The sequence below is a fragment of the Beta vulgaris genome, chromosome 3, assembly GCF_026745355.1.
Source record: "Beta vulgaris subsp. vulgaris cultivar EL10 chromosome 3, EL10.2, whole genome shotgun sequence".
Classification (NCBI taxonomy): domain Eukaryota; kingdom Viridiplantae; phylum Streptophyta; class Magnoliopsida; order Caryophyllales; family Amaranthaceae; genus Beta; species Beta vulgaris.
Window position 1 is genome coordinate 28,860,915 of NC_079204.1, and position 8,819 is coordinate 28,869,733.

Sequence of the window (8,819 nt, forward strand, 5' to 3'; positions counted from 1 at the left end):
GAAAAAGTAGTTGGGTGGGGTTAAAAAGTAAGAGAGAGAGGAAAAAGTAGTTGGGATGATTGAAAAGTGGTTCATTGTTAAGTTGATGAGTGGAAAAAGATTGTGAGATGTTATTTTTAAGAGAGAGAAAGTTAGAATGAGAGTGGGATAATATTTTTTTTTTTAATTGTGAATAATGGTGCTCTTAATTTTTCGAAATTCATATTACTCCCCCTCACCCCCGCATCTAACGGTTGCAATATTTGAGACTATTATTGCCTTCGTCCAAGGTATTCTACTGTTACCCATTGGATGCTTGTTGAATTTTCTAAGTTTAGCCTTGATTTGGTAGTAAACGTCAATGAATTGCTTGGTCTTGTTCAATCCATGTAATTTTGATGTTTCTCCCTTCTCTGATTTGGTAGTAATATAGAAAACATTGAAAAGAAATTGTCTTGTTTGGTAAAGTGAGTGATGACTTATAAGGTTTAATTTGACACACTGTTGAATATTATTTATGCTTGGTCTTGATTTGCTAAATTACAGAAGTACAATACAATTTGCAACTTTTTTTGTTAAATCTTACATGTCTATTGGATTGTGTGATTTGCTAGTTGTGTAATAGATTCGCAGCATATGAGAACCCTCTCTTTTGGTTTGAGGGTTTGTAGTTTTTTTCTCTCTTCCTTTTTATTTATGTCTTCTTGTAAGTTTATCATATTCTAGATTTTCTATTTGTGAACTTAGGATTTATAGTTTTTTTCCTCTGCATTTTCATTAATGTCTTCTTGTAAGTTTATCATATTCTAGATTTTTATTGATGTGAAGTTATAATTTGTGCCTTTCATTGAGGATAAAGATTCAATCAAAAAATAATTTGTTTTGAGCTTGTGTTTTATTGTATCATGTTTTCTTTCTTCTTTATTTTAATTTCAGTTTTGTTGTAATGTACATTTTACTTTATATACTTCATTGTAATTTAATCTTGTAAGTTTACTCTCTTCTTCAATGTTGTTTTCCCATCTTCCCTTCCTCAATATTATTTTCCTCTCACAATTTTTTTAGAATTCATTCTTTAAATTACTCTGATCACAAAAGGAGCCAGGAGCAACATTCTCCAATTGTATATTTTCTCGTCATAGAATAGCCTTTTTTTTTATTACTAATTGACTTGTTAAAGATAAGTTTCCATCCATATGGAGCTCCCCAACAATTGCAGCATCCGTAGTAGATCCTTGTTGCAGTTGTTGTATAGGATACTAATCCTTTTGGTGATATGGTTATTTGTCATTCAATGGATTTGTTCTGTTAGTTTCTGATCTTTAACTTTATTTCTTTGTTGATTAGTTTCATTGAACAGTTGCATACTACTCCTTACACTTAACTAGGATGAGAGTTGTTCGGGCCCAATAATGCCCAGTGGGCCACTACATGCTCTAAAGCTCCTTGCCGGCGTGGCAGTCTTCCAGTGGGACCCACCCATTTTAAATCTTGTGCCAGCATGGCAGAGACATTCTTCAAACATTTCAACACCTATAAATAGGGGGCAGATCCCCATTTATTGAGGTAATAACTTCTAGACAAACTACTTAACAGATCCCGATTAATATACAGCAACTGACTTGATCGTTAGAGGGGCGATCCCGGATCCACCCCCGGGGTAGTCTAACTCTCATCCTGTGCAGGTCTCCTAGCAATCTTCAAGCATCCGGCCCTCATTAATCCTAATCTCGATCTATTCCGCATAATACAAGTTTTTACCCAAAACAAGTTAGCGACGTCTGTGGGGAGATCGAACTAAAAGTCATGGCCATCACTCGGAGAAATTGGCGACGACAAAGGACTCATGTCCCCTCTCATCACTCGAGAGCACCATCTCATGAGGTGGCTGACGAGACGGTGGAAAACCCTCGGCAGGCCCCTGTTCTCTTGTCCCGCCACCAGCACGTCCTCGAGGAGGTACATCCTCAAGAGGCTACAAGTGCAATTAAAGTCAGGGCGCCTCGAGCTAGGACAGCTCAAACCCCAGCAGGCCCCCATTAATATGAGTAGACCAGCCCTAATCCGGTCACTCAACAAGATCTTCAGCAGCGCGCTGATCGTCTCAGCGACAATTTTGAGCGTGGCCTTCGAGCTCTGATATTGAACTTCCATGTAGGAGGAGAAGGGCCCTCAAACAGGCCCCCTCTACCTCCCATGCCTTGGCTGGTTATTGATCACAATCGAGCAAGGAACCTCGATCAACCCCAGGTCATAGCCTCGATCCGTCGAGTTCACCAGAGTTATCTCGAATGGCAGCTCAGGTCTCCCCCAGCAGGGGGGACGCGCGACACGGGATCAACGAGCGCCATCTGAGAAGCGGCAATCATGACGCTCGCTAAATCTTGAACGAAAAACGAGCACATTCCAAGACAAGGAATATGCCTCCCAGCCCTAACCGGGAACAGAGGGAGCCTCGAGAGAGGGAACCTCGAGAGAAGAGGGAGCCTCAGGAGCAGAGGGAGCCTCGTAAAGAGAGGGAGCCTCGACATCGTTGGGGTCATCGAGAACGAGCGTCTAGTAGCTCTGAGTCCAGCCACGAGTCAGAGGCTCAAATGGGAAATCTAGGGTTCGTGACTCCCTTCGGGGAGAATATCATGAGATCCATCACCCCTCGAAAGGTCAAGGTTCCTCCCATCGACCACTATGATGGAACTACAGACCCCATCGACCATCTGGCAGCATTTAAGGCACAGATGAGTGTGTAGACTAGCAGCGAGGTTGCATGGTATAAGTTTTTCCCAACCACTTTGAAGGGGTTGGCCTTAATCTGGTTCACGGAGCTCCCCTCCGAAAGTATATCGAGCTTCGCAGCTCTCGAAATAGCCTTCAAATAGAATTTCATCGCCGGTAGAAGACATCGGAAGACTAGCATTCACCTCATGTCGATTAGACAGCAGAGAGATGAGGACTTAGCCGACTATATCAAAAGTTTCAATGAGGAGTCGTTAAAGGTCTCCAATCTACAGGATAGCGTCGCGTTCACCGCGCTCATGTCCGGGTTGTACCCCTCGAGCAGATTCAAGCTTAAGCTCGCGGAAAGTGAAGCCTCATCATTCAGAAGCTATGAACCTTTCCCAGAAGTTCATTCAAGCCTCCGATATCTGCAAAACGCATGAGGATCCCAGCTCCTGAAAGAGGAAGCATGAGTACACTCCTCGAGCTGACAACCCAAGGGATGTCCCTCGAAAAGAGAAAGACAAAATCCCTGGTTGGAGGACAACGGGCACGACCCTCGGTATAATCTGAACCGAAGAGAAATCTACCTGGACATTAAAGGAAAGTACCCCTTGCCGAAGCCTAATCCCATCCAGACTTCCGTCAACAAGCGGGATAAAAGGCTCTGGTGCGAATTCCATCACGATTGTGGTCACACTACACGTGATTGCCGAGAACTAAAGAGAGTGTTAGACAAACTAGCCGATGAAGGGAAGTTGAATCGATATTTGAAGGATCCAAAGGAGAATAAAATCGAGCCCCGCCAAGAAAAGCAGACCAAAAGTGACGAGACAGCAGGATATGTCAGCGTCATTGCGGGGGGATTTGCCTCGAGCGGCTTAACCAACCGTTCTCGAAAAAAGCATCTCTATGCCTTGAAACACGAAAACGACGTGGCTTCTTCAGCAGTCTGCCCGACTATGACCTTCAAGGACAGCCATCAACCCATACAAACCCCGCATGATGACCCTTTGGTCGTCGAGATAAAGATAGCCAATCTGCGGGTGGGTCGAGTCCTGATAAACCGCGGAAGCTCCACTAACATCATTACTATGGACTGCCTGAGGAAGCTGAAGTACCAAGAAAAGGACCTTGCCCCTATCGACCAGCCATTCGTGGGATTTGGTGGACAATCTGTTCACCCCCTAGGCTCGGTCAAGCTTCCCACTCGAATGGGAGAGAAGGGAGCGGGCCGGAATGTAGTGGTAGACACCAATCTCCCTTACAAAATGATCATAGGGCGGCCCACGCTCAATAAAGTTAAGGCCGCCATCTCCACATACCAACTGCTCTTGCAGTTCAAGGGGGACGATAGGAAGGTCGCTCAATTATTTGGCGACCAAAAGTCTCCATTTCTTCCGAGCTCTAAAACAGTCAACATTCGAATGGGATACGTCAGCAGAAGAAGCATTCCAAGAACTCAAGACCCATCTAGCAAGTCTCCCAAAGTTAGTCTCACCTTTGCCAGGAGAGACGCTCTTCATCTACCTAGCTGTGTCCCAACACGCCCTTAGCGCAGTCCTCATGGTCGAGCGAGAGAAGAACCAGCACCCGGTATACTTCATAAGTCACGCCTTCCGAGGCGGAGTCCAAGTATCCTCCGATCGAGAAGATGATTTTCGCCTTGCTTCTCGCGACTCAGAAACTCAAGCCTTATTTCCAGGCTCACCCTATCAAAGTTCTCACGAGTCAGCCAATACTGAAGGTGATCGAAGGGAGGAATCAGTTGAGCAGGGTGACTGATTGGGCCAACCAAATATCAGATTTTGGTATAGAGTTCTAGCCCCGACGTGCTATAAAAGCGCAAGCTCTAGCCGACTTCATAGCAGAATACACCTCCCGGCCCGAGCCTACCGAAGAAGGATCCTGGAACCTGTTCGTCAATGGGTCGTCATCCAAAGCAGGATGCGGTGCTAGGCTGCTGATCCTCGATCCGTAGGCCAACAGAACTGAGTATGCAATTAAGTTTGACTTTGTCGCCTCAAATAACGAGGCCAAGTATGAAGCACTGCTCCTTGGTATCGAGCTCTGCAAAACGGTCGACGCTCGAAAACTCAAGGCTCACTCTGATTCCCAACTCATAGTTGGACAAGTGATGGGGGAGTTTGAGGCGAAGGAAGATAGTATGAAGATGTATCCGAGGAAAGTAAAAGAAGAAATTTATGGCCTATCACTTTTCACCATAACTCACATCCCTCGATCGAAGAACCAACAAGCAGACGCCTTGTCAAGGTTGGCGAGCTCAGCAGAGGATCTCTCACCTCGACCCATCATGTGGGAAGTTTTGAAGGCACCCAGTAGTAACAGGGGGGTAACCACTCTTGACAGAAGTCCAACTTGGATGGACAAAATCATAACATTCATTCCGAATATGAACTTGAGGTAGAGCGGGTCCGGAGGCGGGCTCGTTAGTTCGCTTATCACGAAGGGCAGTTATACAAGAAGTCATTCACTCATCCCCTCCTCCGCTGCCTCACCCCCCAAGAAGAGGACTACGTTCTTCGAGAGACGCATCGGGGGGCATGTGGGAGCCACCAAGGGGCGCAAACCATTACAGCTAAAGCTCTTCGAGCAGGGTACTACTGGCCCACCATGAGGGAAGATGCCTCAGCAATGGTTCAAAAGTGAAAAGAATGCCAAATGCATGCTAACCTTCCTCACCAAGCTGCAAGCACCTTAACTACTATCCAAGCCCCTTTACCATTCGACATGTGGGGCATGGACCTCCTTGGACCCTTCCCTCCAGCGTTAGGAAAGCGGAGATTTTTGCTGCTAGCAGTCGATTATTTCACAAAATGGGTTGAGGCAGTGCCTCTAACCTCGATCACTGACAAGCAAGTTCAACAATTCATCTGGCAGCACTTGATCACCCGATTCGGGGTTCCTCGAGTCCTGATATCATATAATGGTCAACAATTCAACAGTGGCCCTACTCGCGACTATTGTTCGAAGTTTGGAATTGAAACCAGGTTTTCCGCCGTTAGTCGACCCCAGACTAACAGGCAAGCAGAAGCAGCCAACAAGGTGGTCTTAAAAGTGCTAAAAACAATGCTCGAGGGAGCGAAAGGCTCGTGGATCAACGACCTACCCGGAATTCTCTGGTCAACCAGGACAACAGTTCGAGAAGCGACGGGCCACTCGCCATTCAACCTGGTATATGGGAGTGAAGTTGTCCTACCGGTCGAGTTGGGCATCCCATCGCCCCGAATCACGTTCTACGATCACGACATCAAGGACGAAGAAAAGAAGATTAACCTCGATCTCCTCCCCGAGACTCGAGGCACGGCCCTCCTTAAGGCTATCTCTTATAAACTCAAACTCACCCGGTTGTTCAATCGCCGAGTCAAGCAGCGACCCTTCCAGGTCGATGACTGGGTACTTCGGAAGTTTGAGTCCACCGGTCGACTACCTAACTTAGGTAAGCTGCAGCCCAACTGGGAAGGACCGTATCGCCTTACCTCGATAGTCCGCCCAGGCACTTACCGCCTAGAAGACCAAGAGAGGTGTCCCCTTCCTCAACCTTGGAACGCGGATAACCTCCGAAAGTTCTATATCTAAGGGTTTGTCCCTCGAGCTTGGGGGCATACCACATAAGCACTTTTGTAAATATTTTGTAAGGCACTGGCGATCTTAAAGCATGTCGATTTTTGTAAACATCGCAAAAGTCACTTGCCTTTGTCTTTTTGATATTATTTATAACAATTTGTACCTTTGTAAAATTCTTGTTATATAAAGAGCCTCGAGCTCACTCAACCAACATGCAGCAAATAAAAAGTAAAAAGGGCCTCGAGATTCCTCTACCAACATATATTAAGGCCTCGAGATTCCTCGGTCAGCATTAATTCCAGTTCAAAAAATAAAAGCATAAGCTCGAAGGGAAAAACTGATGAACAATAAATAATCGAGTTTTATTACATTAATCATTGTACAAACTATCGAAGTTGCTACAATACAAATAAGGAAAAATTAGATCAAACAAAGAAAGCCTAAGGGTCCAAACTTAACCCTAGTAGGAGACACAAGAAAAAAAGGGCCTGAGAAGAAGGAAGAGAAAAATGAGGGGCGTGAAGAAAAGGAGAAGAGCCGATGTTCATCCCTCGAGATTGGCAGAGGGAGGAACTTGGTCCCTAGCCTGGGCAACCTCAGTGGCTCCCTCCTCCTGGGAAAGGGCCTTGATGCCTTCCTCGACATCGACCCAGGAGAAGCCGGGGGCAATCCTCTCGAGGACCACCCGCACCTTGCGAAGGGCCTCGGTCTGCCCTATCTCAGAGGCCTGCAGGGAGACGTCCTCGAGGAAGGTCCTCCCCTCATCGGAGTCCTTCCAGTCCTTGACTACGGCCTCCTGGCACTCCCTGTTCCAAGCATGAAAGCCTTAAGTCTCGACATGCAAAAGACATTGAATGACTAAACAAAAGAAAGTGAGGCATGAAGAGATAGGCAAAAATGAATCTTCATTTTCATCAAAAGAAAGCATTACACCCTAAGGGTCACACAGGGCCCAGCTAAGTACAATCAAGGCAAAAGGCAAAAAAGTTGTGAAATACAAAAGCTAAGGAGAGCAACTCGAGGTATCGCTGTCCGAGGTCTCAGACACAACCTCCTCATCGTCACTTTCGGAGGAGGAGTTGTCACTTGAGTCTTCCCGATCCCCCGAGTCATGCACCTCCTCTCCTTGAGCGACGGGCGTCCCGGCGACCAAGGGGTCTTCGATCTGTTGGGCGTCCCCCCCCAGAAGATCCCCTATGTCAATGGCATCATCCACCTAGAGCTCGGGGTCAAAGTCGTTGCCCTCGTGACGGCATCAACAGCCGCATTATATTCCGCTTCGACCGCCTGCCAGTCAGCCTGGGGATACACCTTCCTAAAGGCCTCTTGAAGCCTCCCCACGGCCTCTCGAGCAGCCACCTCAGACGCCTCTAGGCCCATATTTGCCACAAATTCTAGACCTGCCTTCGAGGTCTTCCACTCCTAGATAATGAGGTCTCGATTGCGCAAGACGCTGTCCCGTTGGCTCGTCGAGTCCCGGACCTTTTGCTCTAGAGCAGTCTTCTCCTTGGCCTAGAGCTTCTTCTCTTCCTCGAATCCTTTGTTCATCCTCTCGATCTCCTAGCTCCGCTCGACGGCCAGGTCTGTTTGCGCCTTCAGCCCCTCTCTCAGCTTTCGAAAGCCCGCGGTATGGCGATGGCTCATCACCGCCATACGAATCGATTGCTGGAAGATAGAAATTTGTTAGTACTGGATCACAATATATAACGACGAAACCAAGAGTAACTAACATACATCGATCCAAGAAGAGTGAAGCTTCTCGACATCTTCTTCCTCGAAAAGCCCCCGAATCACCTTAATGTCCGGCTTCGAGATGAACCGCTTAACCACCAAATCAAAAAGGGCGGCCTTCTCGATGGTGGTTTTCTGTGTAAAGTCCCGGGTATCTGTCTCGGGCTCCGAGATGTTCCTTTTCTTCGAGACAGGGTAGTTCTCCACTCGAGTTGGAGATACGTCCCCTATCTCCGTTACTTCGACAGTCTTCCCCTTGGATTTCGGGGCGTCCCCTTTCAACCGAGGGATGTCCTCTGTGGCCACATCCCTCCTATCGTCCGTCCCTCGAGGGGTGACGATAGCAGATTTGGTTGGGGGACGAATCTTCGACCTCTTCGAGGGATCTTGAGAGAGGGAGGAGTTAGAAACAATTAAAAGGACAAAGCACAATCACTAAAAAGATGGATGTTACTTTTTGGGCTCGAGGAACCCTGGTGTCGCCCTTCGACACCTTCATTTTGAGTTGCTCCTGAACCCTCTGATTGGCGGTCAGTCATTTCTGCATCTCATCACTCAGTTCTTGACGGGCAATGATTGCAAGACAACATAAAACAGTTAGAACTATTTTAAAGAGTAAAGGATGGTGGTCGAGTGCCTTAAGCATACAAAGTCCCTACTTTGGGGATAGGCTGGGCTCAACCCCATCGCTGACAAGAAGTGCTCATTGCGCAGGTCATCCGCAGCGGGATTCCTGTGCTGAGGAACTTGCTTCCGGTCACCCCTCTCGATGATAGTGATGCACTAGCAGTATATGGCCACCCTAG